At 35.6% G+C, this 24,680-nt stretch overlaps 1 protein-coding gene across 6 annotated transcripts in view; it reads left to right on the top strand.

The window, feature by feature from the left end:
- Positions 1-24,680, top strand: part of RALYL (RALY RNA binding protein like) — a 415,465-nt gene that overhangs the window by 51,686 nt on the left and 339,099 nt on the right. Inside the window, exon 3 of one of the 6 annotated variants that reach the window (XR_014579400.1) lies at positions 1-24,680. This exon is cut by the window's left edge and continues 23,723 nt beyond it. The exons of the other annotated variants lie outside the window; for them this stretch is intronic. The gene's annotated coding sequence lies outside the window, so the exon portion shown is untranslated. 6 annotated transcript variants of the gene reach the window in all.

Raw genomic sequence — 24,680 nt, 5'->3', positions numbered from 1 at the left:
TATTTCTATGGGGATAATCAAACCTTTGTTTAAGAGTAAAGGCCATTACTTCTGTCATGTTTTTCTGAATCTATTGTACATTATATATCTCAGTCTAACAAATTCTACCTCTGAAGAGTCTGTCTGTATATTACCAATCTGTTACATAATTACATTGTAATTTATATATTTTTTTTCTAATTTCAGTGGTAATGGCTGTTGTATAAAATATTTGCTCTTAGTTAGAACATTTGTGGAAGCTCTTTACTGCCTAGTATGTTAATAGAGAGGTAATATTATAATTTTATAGCTAGCTAAAAACAACAATAAATGTCACCTTTATTTTGAGACTCTTTTTTCTCTCTGCTCAAGTAATGAGAATAAAGTAGTCTGTTAAATTTATATAAAATCTGTTTATAGGAAAACAAGTCTTTATAGAATACTTGACTTAGTTTGGTGAGCAATTAACATTTTTGGCTTAATGTAGGATAAATTCGGTATTCCAATAAACTGAGTTATTTAATAGCTCAGTTCTGGGGTGTAATCTAGGGAAGGGAAAACAACTATCATGGTAATGAATAATTTTTATTGAAACCATTTATTAAAATTCATACCCAGAGTAAGAGTGTACATCTCTTTTTATAATTGTGTTCCCTGCATCATAGCATACTACAAACAACAAAATAATCTGAGTTCTCATTTAGAGCTATGATTGAAAAATACTGGATTCGATGATTAGGAATTCACAACTTTAAGCTATTTGAGATTTCTTGGTAATATAAATGCAGGAAAAATAAAATACATCTTTTCTTGAAATAAATTCCTTGCCATTTAACAGATGCAGTAAAATGCAAAAGGAATAATACCATAAATATATATATATATATATATATTTATAAAAGGTTTAGTATACTTAGGGTTCTGTTCTTATATTTTATTACCAGCAATAATGTGTCACTTTTTATTACTGGCAGTTCTAGTAATAGTTCCAGTTCCACTTCTTCCACCACCATACCTTGCAGAAACATCGTAATAAGAGACAGCATAAGATATGAGACATTGCTGAGAATGTCTTGTGAGACAGAGCTTATTCTTGGATATAACAGAGGAAATAACAAGGTAGTAAAAGAAAGGTAAGAATATGAAATGGTTCCTAGTGGTCAATATTTTAAAAATCCCCAAGGCTATACCTAAATATGAGCTGTATGAACACTGATCTCTTTGTTCAGTGTCCCTCTGAGGCTCGGCTGTGTAAGGTCAGTCTCATGCGGTATGCTGGTGTATCAGGAGAAAACAAGCAACTCTGGGTGAACAGGACACTTGCAATGCAGGCAACTGCTGAAGGTTCATGGCACACGATGAGGATGTGGATGGACTAAGCGGCTGAGGATAGATCCGTTGAGCATGCGCTGACTAAACATTCCTTTAGCAGCATCTGTGAAGAGTTAAACACAGGGCCGAATGCAAACAAAGAACAGCACAATCTCTTTCCCAGTGCAGGACACTGGATGTTTATTGATGCTGGAGTCCTACGGGTATCACAGCTGCCTGTGGTTAAAATGGCTCAGAGAAGGACATATGAAAACCAGCCCAGTGAAATCCTCCCTGTTCTTCTGGGCTCCCACTGGGAAGTTGCAAGGAAAAGAGTTTGTCTTGCATTGAATTTCTTTGCTGGAGCTCATCCAGAAGTGTAGGTAGGCACTCTCTGAATCCAGGAATTGCAGCTTAGAACAAATACTGATCATGCATTTTATTCACTAACATTTGACACTAAATGCTGAACTAATATTTTATTGGAATTCATATTTACTTCATCCTGTTTAAGGATGCTAACCATATGTACATTGAAATAATAATAAAAGCTATTATTAAGCACATTTTACTGCTGTTGTTGCTGTTTCTAATTTGATTCCTCCTTCCCCCAAAACATGATCTACTTTTGACAGAAATTCTGGGAGCAAAGGGAAGAGTGTATTTAGGCTGAATGTGTGTGGGGTATGTGAGAGGCATGTGTAGGCATTTATGGTGATTTTCATGTTGAAACAAGATCTAGTTTCAGGAGTACTTTTCTAACAGAGAAGCAGCCAACTTTGAGTAACAACTTTGAGTATACGTACCAATATTCTGTCATGTTTACATTGTGAGCCCTCTTCTGGATCTGTCACATCTTTCAGATACAACTTAGATTATAAATGTTCAAGGACTTCATGTTTGTGGGTAATTAGACAAAACAAGCTAGCAGAATGCTCAAAATATCTGATTACGTTACATTTCTAGTCCTCATTTTTTTTTTTAATCCATATCAGATTATTTTTATGTGCTATTATGTATCTGACTTCATTGGCAGGTAACTGAATAAGAGCATCATCTGACTATACATCTCCATTGTTGATCTTTAAAATTTTACCTTAGTTTATTAAATCTTGTTGATGTGATGTTCAAGAAACATTGAAGAACAAGACTGCATGTAAGAAAGGTTTGCTTTCAAAGCATACCACAGTTGGTGGTTCAATTTAATTTTGGATTCATGAAGATCTAATTTTCTTTTTAATCACGCTAACCTTTTGATGTCAATACTGTCTTGTGGTAGTGTTCTGCAAATGAATGATATGTTAGGCTGGTATGCTGCTTTGACATGAAAACCTATATGCTGCAATAGATCTCTACCTAAGCATGAGAAAGTCAACTCTGCAGCTATTGCTCTTCATATAACACAAAAACAAAAAACTAAAAACAAAAACAAACTAAAAAAAAAAAGGGAGGGGGGAGAGGGCTGGTGATTCTTCAAGCAATATGATAATATGTTCCAGATAAAGAGAGCAAGATTAACACTTAAAAAGGCATTCAACAATATCTTCAATTAATAGAAATACAACTGACAGACTTTAATGCATAACAACATCAATGTTGGTGATCATTATCACATCAGCAGTGATAATTAACAGCAATAACAAATATATGATTTTTTTTCCCCTTAGTGATAAATCTTTTACAAGATAGATTGCAATCTCTCTCCCTCTTACTAATTTTCTCTTTTGTAGCATGATATGTAGAATGCATAAACTCTATTTAGAGAGATAATTTGCTGCAAAAATTTTTGGAACATGAAAGGTTACTTATACACATAAAGTCAATCAGTAAAGCAGAAAATATCTGCTTGAATGAGGTAATGGGTTTTTTGTTTATTTTTGCTGTTGGTTGGTTGTTTTTTAATGTGTAATTTCATATTCTCTGCAGTACAGGAGGAAGTAAATAGTGTAAGAAGCAGTAAAACTCATTACGGATTATTACTGCAATGTTGACCTTGGTGTTTTTCAAAACATCTGCCCATTTAAAAATAAAATAAATAAATAAATAAATAATAAAAAAAATATAAATAAATAAATGAACTGTTCAGATTAGGAAACAAATGCTCAAGAAATACCTAGAGACCAGCATCAGACCCAGCCACTGGCAATTTCACATTCATAGCTCTTTAGCTTGTTTCAGTCAGTAGAAGTTGAGGATTTTACAGCGAAGATGTTAACAAACCCAAACTTCCTACTAAAAACCCAAACTATTACAAATCATATCATTATCTAAGAAAAGAAGGAACATTGCAAATCATTAAAATTAAATTAAAATACTTTAAAAATATTTTAACTATAATATTGCATAACAAATAATCCCTAGACTTGAAAAAAGTTCTTACAAGAAAGCAGTTTGTTTTCCTGCTGCTTATAACCATTTGAATGGGTAAATGATTGGATGTATTCTCAAATGGTGAGTTGTGCTTATGTTATGTGCTTGTGTCAAATGACTTGGAGGGCTTATGTCAACCAGAAAAAAAAAACAAACAAATGAACGAACAAAAACTAGTGTCAGGGTGGTTGAGGTTACAGTATTTCCCCTGTCCTCAGGCAGAGGTTAAAAAAAAAAAAAAAAAAGCCAAAACAAATGTGATATGACTTTTAGGGAAAATCTAATGGGAACCTTTGTATTTTACTTTATTTTTATTTAATTGGAAACTCCCACATTTCAAAAGTGGATAGAAGGACCTTATTTAACAATTGGTCTATCTTGGTAAGTTGGTAACAACTATATATCTCACATGCCTCATGTTAGCCTTCAATGCTTCACCACCATGTGAAAGGAAATAAGTTTTTCAGTGAAGAAAGTCTGCAGGAGAACTGCAGACTCCAATCTGTCTCCTACGTCACTGTATACCTATGTTTAATTGTCTGAATCTTTCACTAGATGTCTACATAAAAAGTGTTTGTCTAAGACATCATTATATCTAATGTTGATGCAGTTGTTGATAAAATGTAGATCTGCTGTAAGGTGCTGTGTACAGATCTCTAAGCTCCACTGGTCTGACCAAAGGGACACTGCATATAATAGGTACTTAAATATGTGGTACATGCACAAGTACCTGTATGTAGACATTTAAGATTCTTAATTTGTGAGTTGAATCCTACCTGATATCTTATGCAAAATTACATAAAGTATTGTTTATATTAGAACATGAAAATTAAGATTTCAATAAGTCAGGAATAAAAGAATGAATGTATAAGCAAATCACCATACATAAAAGACATATCCATCAACTTATTAGAAGCAGAGTGACTTGATTTTATTTTATTATTTGAATGCAAAATTCAGATAATGTTTGCGGACTTGATTTGGATTTTAAAAAATATATATATATTTACATCAACATTATATTGAGTCAACATACCAACTTTATATAAGTATGAGCTCCAATCCAATACTAGATGATCTCTGATTTTTATGTGAAGGGTGCAACAGTTCTTATTTACAATGATAGATTTTTCTGAATGTTCTATTTTCTCAACGGCTTGTCACAACTGAACAAAAATAGAAGAATATAATGATGCTTGTGAAAAATGATGTTTAAATTTCTGGGGCTTGGGAAATACACATTGAGAGACCCCAATGAACTCGATGAAAAGTTCACATGAAATACAGGAGGATTAAGTGAATGTTTTGGAGCTACTCAGTACAGACTCCCCATTTGAGATATCTTGAAACAGGCAAAGTTCTGAGGCATCTCCTGTCACAGTCAGATTACAGAGTAAATGAATGATTCTTACTTAGGTCTCATCTATACCCCAGATGTCTGCTCTAGTCAGAAGATCATAGAGTCATATAATAATAGAATCATTAAGGTTGGAAAAGACCTTCAAGATCACCTGGTCCAACCATCACCCTACCTATGTCACCCACAAAACCATGTCCAACCTTTGCTTGAACACCCCCAGGGAAGGTGACTCCACCCATTCCAATGCCTGACTACTGTTTCTGAGAAGAAACGTCCCCTAATTTCTAACCTAAACCAGGGTTAAACCCCAGAGGATGATAAACCATGGATCAGAACGAATATACCTGTGCAAGATAAAAAAAAATCTATTTAAATTGCACCAAAACCTTTTATTTTTATGTTATAGATAGGCAAAGTACAATTACATTTTACCAATTTATCATTTTTTCATTAATAATGTATCTTTCTTGTGGGTACTTCCTCTCTCCTTTTGTTTGCTGTTATACTCCATAAAACCAATGTTAACTGAATGAAAGGAAGAGGGGTCAACATTTGTCACAAGGCTGAAGGAAATAGAATCATTTCATAGAATCATAGAAATAGAAATAGACTTGTATATCACAAATGAAAGTCTGTGTTTGCGGCTACCTTAGATTTCTGGGGTGAAAACAGCTAAGTTTCAGTTTCGCACTGAGCACCAAAACAGTGACTGTTGAAATAGGCATTGGAACTACAGTGGACAGTCAAAGTGGCAAAGTGGCAAAAATTGTCTGGACTCTTCCTGGTTCCACCTGGTCTGTTGGACACCTACAAATCATGTTCAAAGGACAATATTTGCAGCAGCAGCAGCTCTTTGCTTCCCTGATTGACTCATTGCTCATTAGCTTTATCTTTAGTTATAATTTTCCTTTCTTATACTGTGCAGGCCTAGTGAATCCAAGTTAATATGGCTTCAGGCTTCGTGCAGTACTTACATACATTTTGTGGTAGATTTATTAAGATACAAGAAGATGGGTCTCAAGGGCAGCATGTATAAACCTGGGCAAGTCTCTTTTACAGATTTCCTTTCAATGTTATCATTTTAAAGGATGATTTTCAATATCCAGTCATAAATTTTCAGAAGACTGTTTCATTAGAAAATAAGAATTAGGGCAAATATGGGATTTTGGCAACCAGTTATACAATATATAATAGTGGCATTGTCTTATGTTAGTTTTAAAGATCATAAATTTGCAGGACAGCATGTATATGGAAAAACAGAGTCAGGGAGTTTCATGTGTGGATGTAGTAGTATTACCAGCTGTTTTACAGCTGTTTTTGTTTTCAATATTACTGTGTCCCGATGTTGCTATAAAAATGACATGGATTTTCTTTTAGTCTTTTTTTTTGCTGTTCAGAATATCTTTTCTTATTGAATAACTGGCTGTTTTATTGTCACCATTCCATTCTTTTCCTGCTCTTGTTCTTAAAAGCAAACAAAATTCCACATGCCAGTGAAAGATTTTTAAAACCACACAATTTAGTGTTTAAATTTAGAAACATAAAATAGAGAGAAGTCTCCATAAAAAATCTTTGTTTAAAAGTTCAGCTATCATTTTCTGAGAACTTCTTTAACTGAAATACCCATAGTGTTCTAACCATTCTTTTTAGGTTTATGCGGTACCTTTTTTTTTTTTCAAAATATTACAGGGACTCAGGAGGAGTTCAATGCTCAGTTCCTGCACAAGAACCTTATTTAATTATTGTAAGCCACAGATATCCATATTAAACAAAAAAAAAAAAAATCAAAACCTTTAAAAAAAAACATAATTTGGATGAATTTATGAAGAGAGATACTAAATTTGCAACAATTTATTCTAGTCTACTGTAGAATTTTTACTTTGTCTAGAGAACAATAGAAGTGCTAAAAGCCTGTGTTGCAAAAACATGACTGCAGGTGCAGGTTGAGTGTGAAATGAAGTTTTACATATGTGTTCTTTCAATTATAAGAAATATGTGAACTTGTAATAGACAATATATCCAAATTACTTTGTAATAAAAATGGATTGATACAAAAGTTTAATGACAAGGTATGAATTTTAATTGCTGTATTTTTAGTATGGTATTGTTGTATTTTTAGGACAGTCAGTCCTGAATATAATTATATGAAGAAAAAAAAAGTCTGCCTTTTTGAATAAGGATTATTTTTCTGACCTTGTTTGGCACTTGTTGGAAGTTTTATTCCTGAAGTAGGTGTTTTCTTCTACAAACAGAGAAAAGTATTTTACCACAGAGACTCAAGGTTATTTGAAATACTCGGAATTTTTTGTTTGTGTCATGAAATGAAAATGGTTCTGAAACTAGAATATCACCTTGAAATGGTGAATACACTAACTTGTTAATACCCATCTTCAAGAGCTGGTCAAAGTGCACAAGAAGAGTGTGTCAGAGCAAGAGAAATCCCCAAGGAAAATTTTAGCCAACTCAGATTTCTAAACCCTAAAATCTCCTCAGGTCAATAATAGCACTGTACCTTTTGCAAACAGCCCACTCCCCACTGACCCACAGGAACAACAGGCGTGCAACAGGCAAGATGGCTAATTCAGTTCCACATCTTGCCATTAATTTACTAGGAGAGCAAAGCAAAATACATTAACTGTTATTCTAATATAGCAACGAGTAGAGAAAATTATATAGTACTTCTTTAAGAACTCAGATATGCAGTTGAAAAATCAACCCTAAATATGCTACTGACTCATGTCTATAGAAATCAGCAATAATAACATTTCTCTGCCTCAGTTTCCCTATGTTTACAGTGAGGAATATGGTCTGTATTTATTTCTCCATAAAACTGTTGTAATGACGGCTGGTAATCATAGACCACAAAGAGCTACAGGACTGTGAAAATGCAAAGTTTTTGTTCTTATTCTTATGTTATTTATTGTATTGTTCTCTTATCCTCCCCTCTATTAAATATCAAATACAATTTATACAATAAATATATTATTGCCATGATCCATGTTGTTATAACTTTAAAAGTCATAACAGAGTTCTTACTTGCTTCAAAAATACATATGGTTAAATAAATTTAAACTTTTAAAATTGTTATCATTACTATTAAAGTGGGTGGGATGTATTTTCCCATCTGCTTTCTAGCTGTGAGCTAGCAGAGAAGTGTCCTGGGGCTTACTCCTGGAGTCAAAATATCCTTAACTATTAGCTTGAAAGCAGCACTAACTCTAAACTAAGACCGTCTTCTCCATTAAACCCCAGAGCTCCCTTTATTCTCAAGATTAAACAGAATCTCCTTTCTACTGGGACTAACAATTCCTTTTTATTTAAAGACCAATGAAATTCAAACACTATATATATATCAGGCAAAACCAAGTAACGCAGGCTTATTTGTATGTTTATAGCCTCATATAAAGTTATAGTTCTGCACAATTTTTAATTAGTTCTACTATTAAACCTCTTTATAGAAGAAACAATTTAGTGAAGAGAACAATATTTAGCATTTAATAACAATTATAATCTTTAGCAATGATAGCAACTATCTGACATTTTTCAGCTTGCCTTCAGTTTACTTCAAAGGAAAAAGTCAGTAAGCACAATTTGGAAATATCAGATGTCACACAACTTTATCCCCAACTTTAGACTAGATAGCTAGAAAGGTTTCTGCCTTTAGCTGATTATTTTCTGTGCAAACAAAGTGAAAACAGAGAAAAACGAAGAATGAAAAGTAACATCATAAGGCTGAAAGATGGCCTCTTTTCTTTTTAGCTTTCTCTTCTATGTGGGACCAGAGGGCTGCAGAAGGCTATATGCTGGCCTTCAGTCTGTGGAAAGTAACAACTGCATTTGACAGCAGTCTTTCAAGCCCCAAAAGGTTTTGCCAAACCATGCTCTTTTGCTATATTTGCTGAAATCCTTCCTCTGATTCAGAAAAGTTCCTTACCTCACACTTTCCAGATCACAAATTGGTAGGGAAGAGAGATCATTAAATCTGGCACGTGCAGATAATTATTGACAACATATGTCAAGAGAATCAGACATTCACACTAATATGCATTTTTTTATTAACTCTATATGACTGCATTAAAGAATACCAACAATCTGGCTCATAGACCTCATTCCAGGCAAATTTGTGTGTAGTTTGTTGTGTACATATCAGTCAGCCACAAGTCTCAGATTATTCATTTCACCAAATTAGTCTAGGATCTTCTATATTTACAGTAAAACAAAACAAAACAAAACAAAACAAAAAGCAACAACAGTGATTTCAGTTCTTTATAAATGCATTAGATTTTCTTTCTTACTCACTGATTTCCAAACTATTTATTAAGACTGATCATGGTAACTTTTTCTACACATATTTGTGTGATACAAGTTTGTGTGTTTTGTTTTGTGGGGTTTTGCTTGTTTATTTAGTTGGTTTTTGGTATGCAACATATCACTGCTACTTAAATTTTCTGTCTTTTGAAATTAAAATAATATGTAACCAGCAGCTAATAACTGATCAGCATCTTCAGCTTATTTGTTAGGAAGTAGTAGCCCTCCTTTCTTTGACCTAAAGGCATCCTCTCAAAAAGAGCTCTTACTTAAAAAGATCATAACGGAGAAAAAAACATTAGAGTTGACTGTAGTTAATTATACATTTAGTAGCAAAGATCTCTTGCATATGACAGTTAGGCAGGAGAATCCACAACAGATATCCCTGCAGATTTATTCCCCAAATTGGTGAAACAATGGAAAGTCTCTTGTGACCACACAGAGATTTGGGCTCAACTCCAAATGAGAAAATTCCTTTGAATAAGTGCACACGGCATCCATATCAAGCTGATTACATGTCGTTGAATTTAGGTGCTTGCTTTAAGTTGCTAGCTCAAAATTTCTGGTGTCACAAAAAAAAAAAAAAAACTGAGAAGAAGGGGACTAGGGGTTCTAAGTTAAAATGAACAGGATAGTGGCAAGACTGCACAGGAGAGGAAACTGCTGTGCCAGTGAGCATCTCACAGGGACTTCTCCAGTATCAGCTTTGATTAATGCTGCAGTCCACAATCCTTGTATAAAAGCTGAGTCCTGATAGAGATTGCTAATAGCATAATGCCGTCCTTTTTTGTTTTGACTCAAAGGAATACATCATAAATGAAATGAATGACATCAAAGACTGGAGTAATAGAAATAGGTTGAAGTGTAATAGTTTAAAAGTCAAGACCATAAATGTGGGGTTATTTAATGAAACCTCTAATTATAAATTAGGAGCTTATCAGAGTAAGCTCCAGTAAATCAGAGCTGGACCTCAGGGTAATCCCAGAAATACTGTCAGGCACAATTTTTGCAGCCATGGGAAAGACAAATATTTAACTATAATTTATCAGAGACAACAACAGAGCAAGGGTCTATCTGTACCTACTAATCAGGCACAGGAAAGCCTCACCTGAAATACAATACCCTTGCTTAGGAAGCACGATTTCAAATGGGAATAACTGCAGAGAAGGGCTGCAAAATTGATGACTGGGAGACAGAAGCTTTGATACGAGGTGCCTGTGAAAAGGATTGTTTCATTTATCCCAATCAACTGAAGGCTGAGAAGATATTGTTTTGTGTAGGTAGAACAGTGCATGTAAACTCAAGGGAAAAAAAAAAAAAAAAGGAAACAAAATGCATTTTGGGCAATTGAGCAAATGCATCTACAATGGCTCAGAATAAATTTTGATAGGAAATTAGACCCTGGGGTTCTAGAAAAAAACTGACTATTCTCTCAGTACTGGAGCTGGCACCTGCTAGGATGGCATTTGTTTGTCTCTTGTGACCAGCAGGAAACTGAGTGCTTTGGGAAAGTTTGGGCTCAGCCATTTTCTTCTAAGTGTGGGAACGAGGAGGTGGTGAATTCACTCACAGATGACAAAGTCAGTATGGTATACATCTCTTGGGATGATTACTCTTATGTTTTAATAGTGATCAAGAAGAAAGGTTGGAGAAGATCAGGCAGATTAAGACTGAAATTTATTTTAGAATTCCTTCAAATATCAAATATATATCAATTTCACAATATTTTGCAAGCTGGTGATACTTCACTGCTCCACTGTGTTCAGAAATCCTCCAGTTAAACATCTGCTACCATAATGGTAACATACTGATTTCCCAAATCCCAGAGATTCAAGACAGCAGATGGAGACTTCATTTCAGCAGATGAGATCTCTCTACCTATCACTGCCCTTTTCATCTATCAAGACTTATAACTGCACTGAAAATATGCTGATTTTTTTTTAAATTTTTATGCCCCAAACTCTTCAATACTGAGTTTAGTTTCCAGTTGAACAGCTACTTCTATAAATAAAAATTATGAAGTAATATTTAATTCCATCACTTCAGCAGTCATTTCATCCTTTTATCTATGACAAAATCAAAGACATAAATTTGCAGAAATACACAGTTGTTCATATTAATATATATATATATTATGAAATAACTGTCTTTAAATACATAAAAAAGAGGAAAAAATCACTCAATTTTTTATGAAAATTTACTTTGTTAGTGTCAAGGTGGCTTCTTCCAGCAAAATGTTTGACAAGAAGAAAATGTGCAATACTGAAAGATGATCACAGGCCTGTTGATAGCCTGAGTTACCTGTCTGGAAAAGTAAATAGTCTCCACAAAGTGAAAATTTGAGGGGGGGGAGGGGGGGGGGTTGGATTACTGAAGGTTCAGTAATATCATGATGGTAAAATAAGTCACCAGCGTGGTTCCCTTTTATATTTTATTTTTAGCTAGTGATTTGACTTATCAATGAGAGCTTAATTCCTGAGACTTAAAAGTCAATGTCCAAAAATATCATTTGAAATTTTTGAGTCTCCACTATAACTATCTTCTAAGTTTTCTTGCCTAGCACAGAAAATATGGAACAGCTATTAAACTGCTGTTCTCTTAATAAACATTAATTATAAGACAGCAGGTGATTAATCATTGCTAATGAGCTATAGATGACTTTTAATGGTCAGCTAATAGTGTCATGGGCCTTTAATACTGAAAATAATTAAAACTAATAACAGATTGTGTGGTGAATATGCATGATAAAAATGTGCTTATATTAGAAAAAGCAGCACCCAAATACGGAAGGAATATTTTACCCTGTTACCATGACACTTTAGCACAGTATTTAGGACATTCACAAGTGGTGAAGATCTGCATTGTCCCAGTTTTAAGGACCATTTGATACAAGACTTGGATTGGGGTTACAATTTACAGCTGTTGGTTTTCCTATCAAGGTTAAAATGCTAACAGGCATACTGCAATTATTCTCCCTGTTGCTTTTCCTGGCAGAAGAAATTTTTAATTACAGCAGAGAGAGTGAATCCTTAATAGAAAATAAACTTTCTCTGACACCTTTCTGTTTCTGAAACAACCTATAGACGATTACTAAGGAACTCTTTTGAAAACAGAGATGTGATTTGAAATCTCTCTCTGGGTGCAAAGAAAATGTAACCCTGGCCTTTTCCTTCCTAGATGGCACTAAGTATGGTACTGCTTTGATAGGTTCTGAATCTTCTGGTGGGAAAAGGGCAACGAATCATTAACAGAAACAGAGTTATGATCCAAAAAAGATCAAAAAAAAAAATGGTTTCAAGGCTACTACATTTACACGTAGAGCTTAGTGATATGGTTTAGTGGAGGACTTTTTAGTGTTAGGTCAGATGTTGGACTAGCTGATCTTGGAGGTCTCTTCCAACCTAGATGATTCTGTGATTCTGTGATTGCTCCGAATGAAAGGTTTTGTCTACACATCATATCCTGTTGGTTCACTTCAACACCTTAGTTGCTAACTGACTGCTTTGAGCCACTCTGCCCACGTGCTCTGTGGTAGCCTGAAGATTTGCCAATACTGGTCAGTTCTTCCTGGCCCGATAGGCACGTAGAACAGCATGGTTTACATCTATAGGGCTAAATTTTCTCCTGAAACAGGTCTAAACTTTCCCCTCAAACAAGTCTTATCCATAGTGACTTGTTCCTTGAAAACATTATCTTCCAAACACTGTTTGGTATTGTTGGGAAAATACTAGCTGGCCAAACCCATGGCATGCTGTATGCTAGTAATGGAATAGCAGTTATAGGACAGGGCTTGAACCCATGTCCTTTCACTCTCTGCCACTTTGCTGTTATAGTCTTTGATGTCTGTTTTATGGATTAACATTACAGAGCCTGGGACAAGGACCTACAGGTTAGGCCTTATTATGCTGCTGTTAAAACAGTTTTTTTCAAGGAGCATCTTGAGCGTCTTCACCACTAGTTGCCAAATTAATAATTAATAATTCTACCATATAGAAAAACAATTTGCTGAAGATAAGAAAATTAAGGACAATTTGGAGAATAAATTGCTGGGATTTATTTATTTATTTTTAGCACAGCAGCCACTCATGAGTTTTTATATGTCAAAAACAAAAGGATATATTTACCAACGTGAGAACAGATGTGAATTCAATCTCTATGTGGTCTTGATTTTGAGATAATTTGCTTACTTTATACTGTCTTATTCTATTTTTTCAACACCTATCAACATGTTATATCTCTATGCCATGTATTAAATCCTGACCAGTCAAATGTTTACACAGATGAGCAGCTTTTAAAATGCTAGCAACCACAATTAAGCCAATGTGATTGCCCATGTGAATAGTTGCTTGCATTTGTAAGCTTTTCTGAGAACTCACACTAGATTGCAAGGTCTTTGCAGGTGATATAGTAACAGCGAAACTTGTAATTTTACACCAGAGCTGTTCCATTCACATCACTGGAGCTATTTCCACATTGCAGTAACATGAACAGAAAGGGCATGGTGATGGGCATTTTTCCGGCTGCTATACAAACAGACGATGTAATAGCTTTTTAATAAAAAACTCAGCCGTCTAGTCTAATTAAGCAATCACACAGAACACAGCAGAATTAATAATATTGATTTTTACTACTTCTTGATTTGCTTTTTAGATTTCCAAAAGATTCTTAATAATTGTAAATGAGCAACTTTCAAATGTCATAGAAAATAGGCAAAGCAGGGAAAGAGAGAACAAAGTTTGGGAGCAGAAATACAGGGAAGAAGGAGCAGGAGTTGATATTAAGAAACATATGAAAGAAAATCAGGTAAATAAACTGTGAGAAGAAAATGAAGAACATAAGAACAGGAAAGGGAAGAAGTAGAAAAATAGATGTCTAAGAATTATCTTCAAGTTGTCTTGATTGCATTTTTGCACTTTAAAAGAAAAAAAAATCAGTGGATTGTTTATACATTACTAGAATGAAACTAAAAATAAAAGGCAAATGTGAAATATACTTTTATATATATATATATATATCACCACTATTCAAGTGACAGTGTTAAGTGTATGAAGAATACTTATAGCTGATGGCCTTAACATAAAATAATGAAATAATAATATTATGAAATAATAATATTATTTCATTTTGAAAATAATTAAATAATAATATGCCTTGACAATGAGCTTAGCCCTTTCAATAACAAAAGATAGATTTTTTTTTAACTAAAAATGTACATAAAAGATAAAAAAATCACGCTTAATATTACCTTGGCAAAAGTGCTTTAGTGCTTTTTTCGGGCTGATGATCTAGCATTATGACTTTTTTTTCCCTTGGGCAGGGGATAGAGGGGGTGGTTAAAAATGGTTCCTTACAAGGACAGCTGGATCATTTGAAACTTTCTGAAAATTGTGGTGTTTTGGATGAGACGTCATATGAGCTTTCTGCCAGATTTCAGATGAGACATTAAACCAACCTTCTGACTGCTTGCAGTCATTAAAGAGCAGAAGATATTTTTTGGAAGAGCAGCACTGTAGAGGACCCGTTGTGCTGGCCAAATTCCAATGTGGAAAATTACATTCTGCCTACTGATGATCACCTCTTCTATTTCAAAAGACAAGTCCTGCTTTTTACATACTGTCCTAGATATTAGAGATGAGTATGACCTGGAACATAATGCTTAATCCATCAGTGCTTATCTACCTTGCTGAATTGTCACCCTGATCCATTTATTAACTTTGTTAAAGAAGTGTCCCATTTTTAATCAGTGGGATAGCAATTTAACTTCTGCATAAAACACAGGTAACATTAAATGTAACATTCAGATCACAACTTCAGAAGCTAATAATTCAGGAAACTGACATATTAGGTTTCTTTTATTAATAATATTTCTGTGTCAATATGCTTGTATGTTGTGGAGCACATGTAAGCACACAGGTATGATGCCCTTCCTTGAAACAGTTGAGTTCTTGTACAGATTTTGACACCTGCAAAAATCCTTCCATTCTGAACTTCAGGTATACAATTAGCATTATTACTAGTAACATAAGAACAAGTCTTACGAGGAGCGGCTGAGGGAGCTGGGCTTGTTCAGCCTGGAGAAGAGGAGGCTCAGGGGCGACCTTATCGCTCTCTACAGTTACCTTAAAGGAGGCTGTAGCGAGGTGGGGGTTGGTCTGTTCTCCTACGTGCCTGGTGACAGGACAAGGGGGAATGGGCGAAAGTTGCGACAGGGGAGTTTTAGGTTGGATGTTAGGAAGTACTTCTTTACCGAAATGGTTATTAAGCATTGGAATGGGTTGCCCAGGGAGGTGGTGGAGTCACCATCCCTGGAGGTCTTTAAAAGACATTTAGATGTAGAGCTTAGCGATATGGTTTAGTGGAGTACTTAGTGTTAGGTCGAAGGTTGGACTCGATGATCTTGAGGTCTCTTCCAACCTAGAAATCTGTGATACTGTGATACTGTGATAATAATAATAATTTATAAAGAGAAAGGATGAAAATTTTAAAAGCTTAAAATATTTAATTGGGTTTGGGCCAACACTAAAGCTGAAACAGATTTAGATTAATGTTGAACCTTTCCTCAAATACTTCAGTTGAGAAGGGAAGTGATTACAACTTGCTTGAGTCTTTTTAAAGACACAGACATATTGAAATAAAACCTAAGTCCTTTCAAGTGAAACAAGGTGAATGTCAGTAGAAAGGATAGTGCATGTGTGTAAGCCAATCTTGCAACACAGAGTTCCAGAAATCCCAGAATTTGAAAGGCAGCAGCTACAGTGATTTATCAAGTACCATGAGATCCCGCAGAAAGAAACGCAATGTACAGCAAGATAATTTTCATTGTTTTAGTGATAGGGCTCCAATTAGGACAGGATTTTTTCTGTTGTTGTTGGTGGTGGTTTTTGTTCCTCGCTTCTTTTTTTCTTGTTTTGGCTTGTAACATGTAACATCCTTAAAAAGATTAAGTGCTGTGATAAATTCTGCATTTTTGCTTATCTAAATAACAATAATTGTAAATGTTTTCAGATAAACAGATAATTTAAAATACTGTCATCCACCTCATGTGTTAGGATTTCTTCAAGTGTTCAAATCAGTCAGATCCTGTTTCATGTTCAGGCATATAATTTTTGCAATAGAAGGAGATATAATGCTTCCATAGCAACACATGAAATACATCAGATCCAAGCTAATATGTGCCCTAAGAGCTACTGATATAAGTTAAACAGGAAATTCACTTATTATTAAGACAAAAAGGTTTTATTTATTCTTCATACAAAAAAATGACCGACGAGTAAGTCTGGCATTTCTTAGTAATGGTTAAGTAAAATTACTCTTTACATCAGTAAAGCTAGAACACCTACCCCCCCCCCCCCCCCCATGTATTGTACAAAATCTATTAGTAGATGGGCATTTAATAGCTGTACAAGTGTATCTTAATGAACCTTAGGATGGTATAGCGTTCCTTGTAATTGCTGACAACTGTGTTGCTTTAGGTTTAAGATCATGCACGCTTATCAGAGATGCCATTGACTTGTACTTGTTCTGTTTATTGATTGCTTAATTAGTTTCCAAGATAGCTAATCACGGACAGATGCAAGTATTTAAGCATCTCTTGCTGTGTCTTACTCTGAGCACAAAATTGTGGAGCAGATGTGTGATTTCAACAAATAAATTACCCCCAGTGCAGTGAGATAGTTTGAATTGTGGTATAGGATACAGTGTTGATACAGCGATGCTCTTTATACTATGAAATGAAGTTGGGGGAAGCTGGTATGCTGAGTCATGCTCTAAAATGTAACAGTAAAGATAGCTTTCTTGGCTTTCCAAATGCTCATGTAAAGAGGACTATTTTCTTTTTCCTTCTACGTTATTGGTTGTTAAATGTAGCCTTTAACAGTCAGAATAGAAAGGTTTTTGATCACAATGGCAACATCCAGGGATTTCTCTGTCATAGAAATAAAATAAACTAAAAGTCAGTGTTTTATAGTAGAGAATCACATCACATTTACACATCATTGGTAAATGAGTAATGGTAAATAATCACTGGTAAATAAATAAAATCTGGGTAAATATTGGACTGTGATGGGTGGTATCTGTCTCAGAAAGTTAAAAACTCAGTTTAAGCTAACTGTTTTGTTTAGACAAAAGCAAGATGCATTGTTTGAATTCAGCTCTTTTAAAGTAGCATTGAGTGTTTATCTTGAACAAAATTATAGAAAACTTTGATAAAGAAAACAATTTGAAATAGAAAAATCCAAATGTTTTGGGCTGAAAAAATTTATGCTCCATTTGTAGGTTTTCTGAGAGACTGTACTCCTTAACAAATAGTTCAGCAAAACTGATGCAAATTCACATCTTTTGGCTTATTGTATCTACATGATTAAAACAAAGCATTTAGTGTGAAAAGCAGCATATAAATCTACTATACATGGTACTAATACCATATATAAGAATAATCTGTCTGCCTAAGTATGGAGCTAAAGGTAGGCATTTTATATTTATAATTAGGTATTACTAACTCTTATTTCTCATGACTTTAAAAATGACAGCAATAACAAAACCCACCTAAATTTATGTCTATATCCAGTTTAATCATTATAATAGAAATAAAGGTGACTTATCCATAAAACAATTATTCCCAGGTTTTAATGAAGTATCATTAATGAAGATGCTAATACCCGAGAGAACATCCACTGCTGTATAAGCATTCACAAGGAATTCGCGCTTTCCAGTGACCTCTGAAAGTTTTGCTAGTGGTTCAATGTACTTCTAACAGTTATTTTTTGAACAGCACTGCACATTTTTCAGGTCAGCATTGAGCTGACAGATTTTAATACACATTTTCTAGCCCCTTGTCCATATAGGCTGAATAATCCGGTACTCAGAAGTATGTCTTTATTATCTGAGAAACCACTCTACTGTGCTACCTACTACTGTTTAATACAAGACCAGAGCAATGGTGTTCAAGCCTCCTATTGTATCTACAGGAAGGAGAGATTCACAGAACAAGCAATCTCACAGGTAAAATCAAAGGATATTGAGCTAAGAGTGAGCTTTAATAAAAGTAAGTAGAGAAGAAAAGTGAAAAAATTAAAGGAGTAACAAATATTAATTTCTAAAAAAAATCTTTCTTAAATGATTTGTCATTAGTGAAGCTTTGGAATAAAGAATGTCATAATTGTTTTCAAAAAAATCAATACATTACTTTTATTATCAACAGATATATCAGCTGATTAACTTAGATATACAAACATCTAATTCTGCTCTAATGCAATGTTTGCAAGGTTAACTATGTACTGTTAAGTAATAGTGCATTACTACTAATACACCAATTCATGTATCACCTTTTCAGAAATACCACAACCTAGTGTGTGAAAGATGCTCTGCCCACTGTTTCTCAATCAGCAGTATTTTGCCTAGAATTCTGAAATTGTTAATAAGATAATATCAGGACAATTCATGATTTTAAACTCTTTAAATAGGGTAGTGACACTTTGTTGTCTTGAGTCTTACTTGGACTTGAAGTGTTTCTGTGCCGAAAACCACTAAAGATTCACGTTGCACAATGAAGGTTCATGAGTATGATAAAAAATTAACCATCCAAGTATTTGTGTTAAATAACTTAAAAGAAGATGGCTAACTACTGTATATCAACTTTTTTTTTTTTTTTTCACAGAACTTGGGGTTATTTTATTATTTCAAATCAGATTTCAGATGAAAGTTCTATTATACTGAATTCAGCATCTCTTAGAATAGAAATGTTTGGCAATTTCAATTTGTCCAATGAAACACCAATCCAATGTCCAATGAAGTCAAGATTCTTCCAAGATACTATCTTCATCTATTTCTACTTTAATATTTCTACTTTAATATAAGCAGGTATAATAATTCCATAAATATTGTGCAATTACATTCAAATAAAGATAACTGAATGTGAGGCATGTAGCAAAATCAACCTCAGGAAATGTTCCTATTACACTGTTGTTTTTTTTTTTTAGATATTTCTTTTTTTCTTCTTCTTTTTTTTTTTTTTGGTATATTTTAATGTAAAAATATGATTCTGATTAGTAGAGCTAAAGAAAGAATGTCTTACAATCATATATTTGGCGAAAATGAGTGTCTACAAAAAAAAAAAAAAACCTTAAAATATGCCTTGATTTTTAAATAAGTATATAGTAATGTACTAAAAAATTGTGTCAGTAGTACACAAGAAACATAGTTGTACTACAGTTATAGATAGTTGTACCTTCCCAAAGAAAAAACAAAACAAAACAAAAAAAACTCAAACAAACAATAACAACAACAAAACAGAATAGCTGGGATCAGAAAACTGGAAGACTGTAAGATTTACTTGACAGTATTGGAGTCACTTGCACAGCCAGATCTTGTAGTAGTTTGGGGACATGTAATGTAACAGTCAGTGCAGTATCATTATAATCCTCTTGCAAACCCTAACTACACATCAAAGGAGTAAAAATGACTTGTGATAGTCATTTGTTCTCTTCAGTACACATTGCATTCAAATTATCATTTACTGTCATCACCAAGAGATTTCACAACACAGTAAGAGATTACATATTAACATCAGATTCTCCAGAAACCATTGGAAGTAAAGGATGAATTTTATAAGTCTTCTTATAGTCAGCACAAGGTTCTGACTCTTAATAAAACAAACCTAGAGAAAGGGGGAGTTTAGATAAATTCAAAACAATGGCTGGGGTGTGGATGAACATTTGATCATATTATTGCTACAGTTCAATAACTATTTTCTAGAAAGACATCTAACCAACACGTTGATTTTCAAAAATATCCTGCTATACACTTCATTTCTTGATGCAATGAGATCATGCACTAAACCATGTTCTGAAGAGTTGAAAAATAGGATATTTACCAGCATTGTCAAAATGCTCATCTAAGGTGCTGAATGTTATCCAAAGACGTGTGTGATTAGTTCCCTTAATTTAACTGAAAGTCTTCAAAACACCAGCTGAAAATAAACAAAAAAAGTGCTACTTCATAAACCTCCAAGATTTAATTCTAGACAGCCTTAGCCTCACATAATCTTAAACTAATAACAAAACATTTTTTCTCTTTTTTTCTCTCTCTTTTATTTCTTTCAACCTTGAAACAATAACTTTTCTAAAATGAGGACTGATATTTGAGAAGTCAATGACTTTCTGCTCTCCCTACTGTCAGTTGAGAAGCACACAGAGACAACAGTAGCATGAGTACTTCAGCATTCAGTGGGAACAGCCAAGAACAAACTGTTCCTGGAGTCTCCAGTGTCACAAGCAGCAGCAGAGTAACATTATCTCCCTCCATGTGGCAAGAGCATTTCAATGATATTCAGAATCCTTGGAAATGTCAGGATTAATCAATTTCCAACACTATGAGCCCACACTTTAACAAAAATCTTCTTGTGTTGCACAATTTAATTTCAAATCTACCCGTTTTTCTGTTTTTCAAATCTACCCCATGTAGTAGATACATTCATGAGTTAGATAGCTTTGCAAGAAGCATTAATAGTAATTCCACAGACCCTGGTAAATCATGCTATCTTTTATTTAAGGTGAAAATAACACACTAAAAGCAGATGACATACAAATTTATTAAACTCAGTTAAGCAAAATTATTTACTTTATGACTAAATAACTGAATAATACTCTTCTAATTCTTAAACTGATTATTATCATTTTTTAGTATTAAATTTTTATTTATTTATTTATTTTGCAATGAGATTTTTAGGAAGCCACAAGACAAACCTGTATTTGCAATTTGAGCCTGTTTACAAAGATTTGGGACAGGAAGAGTAGATTGAAAAAGGGAAAAAAAAAAAGAGAGAGAGCGATAATTATAACAACTACTTTGTAATAAGGTTTCCATAAAACATATTTTATTTTTCTACAGTGGTGTGGATAACTAGGTATCTACTTTGGGTCTGATGAAGCAGAAATTGAATTGAAGCAGGCCAAATCCACGTTTTCTGTTTGAATGTAAAATCCTGCTCACTTACTGAAGTATTGTTGTTGTGTTTTTTTTTCCTTTATGCACACATATCACATATGCATGTAGCTGATCATGTTTTCAGAGTCATGAATGTAATTGTTCAAGCTTCAGTAATGACATAGTCTTTACCTTCAGAAAGAGAAAATATTACAACTTCCTCACGTAGTCAAAAGTCTCTTAGTGATCTAATACGATTTCAGATGTTGCTTTCCAGGTGAGAGAAGAACACTGAAGTGTAAAATGATCTCATTCACCTCTCCAATCTGCTCAACAAGAAATACAGAGAAAGCAGAAGCAGCACCTGGTGTACAGGTAGTCCTAAGTCTGTTCCAGTCTGAATTCAGGTCTGCTCAGCAGCGTCTGTTCAGAGGACTCTGCAACACTTAGGTAATGCTGCTTAAGCAGCATTAACTTTGGCCCAGTTGCCATGCACTGAACTGCACTAAATATGATGCTGCAGAGAGAAACTGATTTTTGGCTGTTAAAATGCTGTCTTCCATTGTGCTGAGAAAGCTCATCTGAATACCCATGGAGATGCTTCTAAGGTCGATTAAGAGGGAGCAGCATGGAGTCTGCAGTTGTATCAAAGACACTGTATCAGATCAGTGCTACATAACAAATTATCACAGTCTTAAATGGTGAGGAAAGAACAGCGTGAATATGGGAAACTGATATAATTAATGTTTCCACTTTAATAGTTATCATTTTGAGAATTTTAGTTTCACAGTATGTAAGCAGCTTAAAGACATTTCTGTTGCATTCTTAGTCTTGACTTTTAGACAACCATTTGCTGAGTCAAACCTATAGTAAGAGACTGGTAGTTCCACAACTGATAATGAGAATCAAAACATAAACATGCCAATCTAATTCACGCATTTGATATTTTTTACCTATCAGATAACTATTTTTTCCTCTGGATTATACTTACTGACTAATTTTTGAAAACAGGTCTTGTTGGTTTCCACGTAGCCCATTTAACAACTAAGCTTCTTGAAAATGTCTTTTATTTTTAAGAAAAACAACAAAATAAGGATATCTTATCTCAGATAGCATAAGAATATCTCAGGTGACAGGAGGCTGGAGAGCAGCCCTGCAGAAAGGGATCCTGGTGTTTTGGTTGACAGCAAGTTGAATATGAGTCAGCAGCATGCCCTGTAAACCAGAAGGGCCAACCGTACCCTGGGATGCCTCAGGCCCAGCACTGCCAGATGGTCGAGGGAAGGGATTGTCCTACTCTGTTCTGCGCTGGTGCAGCCTCACCTCAAGCTCTGTGCACAGCACTGGATGCAACAATAAGAAGGACATCAAACTATTAGAGAGTGCCCAAAGGAGGTCTACAAATATGTCAAAGGGTCTAGAGGGGAAAACGTATGCAGAGTGGCTGAGGTTCCATGTTTTTCTCAGCCCAGAGCAGAGGAGGCTGAGGGAAGGCCTCATGGCAGCCTGCAGCTTCCTCATGAGGGGAGCGGAGAGGGCGGTGCTGAGCTCTGCTTTCTGGAGACAGTGACAGGACCCAAGGGAATGGCATGGAACTGTGACAGGCGGGATTGAGGCTGGTTACTAGGAAAAGGTTCTTCACTGCAAGCATGGTCAAGCAGTGGAACAGGCTCCCCAAGGAAGCGGTCACAGCACCACACCTGCTGGAGTTCAAGAAGCATTTAGACAATGCTCTAAGACACATGGTCTGATTATGGGCTGGTCCTGTGCAGACCCAGGAGTTGGATTCGATGATCCTTGATGACTTGAGGTTTAACAAAAGCAACTGTAGAGACTTGCACCTGGGAAGGAATAACCGCATGTATCAGTACAGGTTGGGGGATGACCTGCTGGAGAGGAGCTCTGCGGAGAAGGACCTGGGGGTCCTGGTGGATGACAGGTTGACCATGAGCCAGCAGTGTGCCCTGGTGGCCAAGAAGACCAATGGGATCCTGGTGTGCATTAAAAGGAGTGCAGCCAGCAGGTCAAGGGAGGTGACCCTCCCCCTCTACTTTGCCCTGGTCAGGCCTCACCTGGAGTACTGTGTCCAGTTCTGGGCTCCCCAGTACAAAAAAGACAGGGATCTCCTGGAAAGGGTCCAGCGGAGGGCAACAAAGATGATACGGGGCCTGGAGCATCTTCTCTCTGAGGAAAGACTGAGAGACCTGGGTCTGTTCAGCCTTGGGAAGAAAAGACTGAGAGGGGATCTTATCAATGTTTATTGATAACCTTAAGTGTGAGAGTAAAAGGGATATGGCCAACCTCTTTTCAGTGGTTTGTGGGAACAGGACAAGGGGCAATGGCCACAAAATGTATCACAGGAAGTTCTACACCAACATATGAAAGAACTTCTTCATATTGAGAGTAATGGAGCACTGGAACAGGCTGCCCAGGGAGGCTGTGGAGTCTCTTCTGGAGATATTCAAGACCTATCTGGATGCCTACCTCGGCAGTCTGCTCTAAGGAACCTGCTTTGGCAGGGGGGTTGGACCCAATCATCTCTGGAGGTCCCTTCCAACCCCTACAATTCTGTGATTCTGTGATCCCTGTGGGTCCCTTCCAACTCAGAATATTCTATAATTCTATGATTCTTTAAAGTTCAAAAAGAAGTTCCTTTCCTAGTGTCTGATTATGGAAGCAATCGCCCATCATGCTTCAGGCAGTTCTGCCTGGACTCCTTTCAAGGGAGGAACTTTAATTCTATGCTATGATGAAACATTTGTGAGCTGTGTTGCTTCTAGAATCTGAAAAAGTTTCATGAATGTTCGCATGGGACCACTGCAACACCATGATAACACAGCAGCTATTGTTTGGTATTTACTTTCTAGTCACATCCAAAAACTCGCTTGCTTATGAAGCCACATCTCTCCCCTGGGCTTTACAAGTAGCTGAGATACATAGCAGTATTTGGGTTAACACTTCATTGATACAAATGACTACAAAGTGATGGCAAACAATCCTAACTTGAGGTTTGCAGTATTTAAAAGGTATCCCCATTGTATGTCTATGCCAGGGAGGATCAAGAGCCCAGATGGTCCATTGAAGAGGACAAGACTAGAGCTGCAGGACATTACCCTCCCTGATGAAGGCACAGCCCTACAGCATCACGGCAGAGTGGTGAGAAGGACAGGGTCTATCAGCAGCCCCAGGCATGGCAAGGTCATGAGTCAAGTCCAGTGTGAGCCCAGGGAGTCTCTTTGGGGGCTGTACAAATGAGGAGTGGGGACAGACCTACCTACAGCTTGGGTGCAAGGTCTGTGCGGGAAGCCCACAAGCTAGCAGTATACAGGTTCATGGACACCTACAGCATAACTCAGGACAGGTCTTTAGGAGAGGTCTGAGTGGCCAGGAATGAGTCTAAATGAAACCGCTATGATCACAGGAAGAGGTG

This window comes from Anser anser (assembly GCF_964211835.1).
Source record: "Anser anser genome assembly, chromosome: 2".
Lineage (NCBI taxonomy): Eukaryota > Metazoa > Chordata > Aves > Anseriformes > Anatidae > Anser > Anser anser.
The sequence above is the reverse complement of the archived record's forward strand: the minus strand, read 5'-3'. Positions and strand labels throughout refer to the sequence as shown.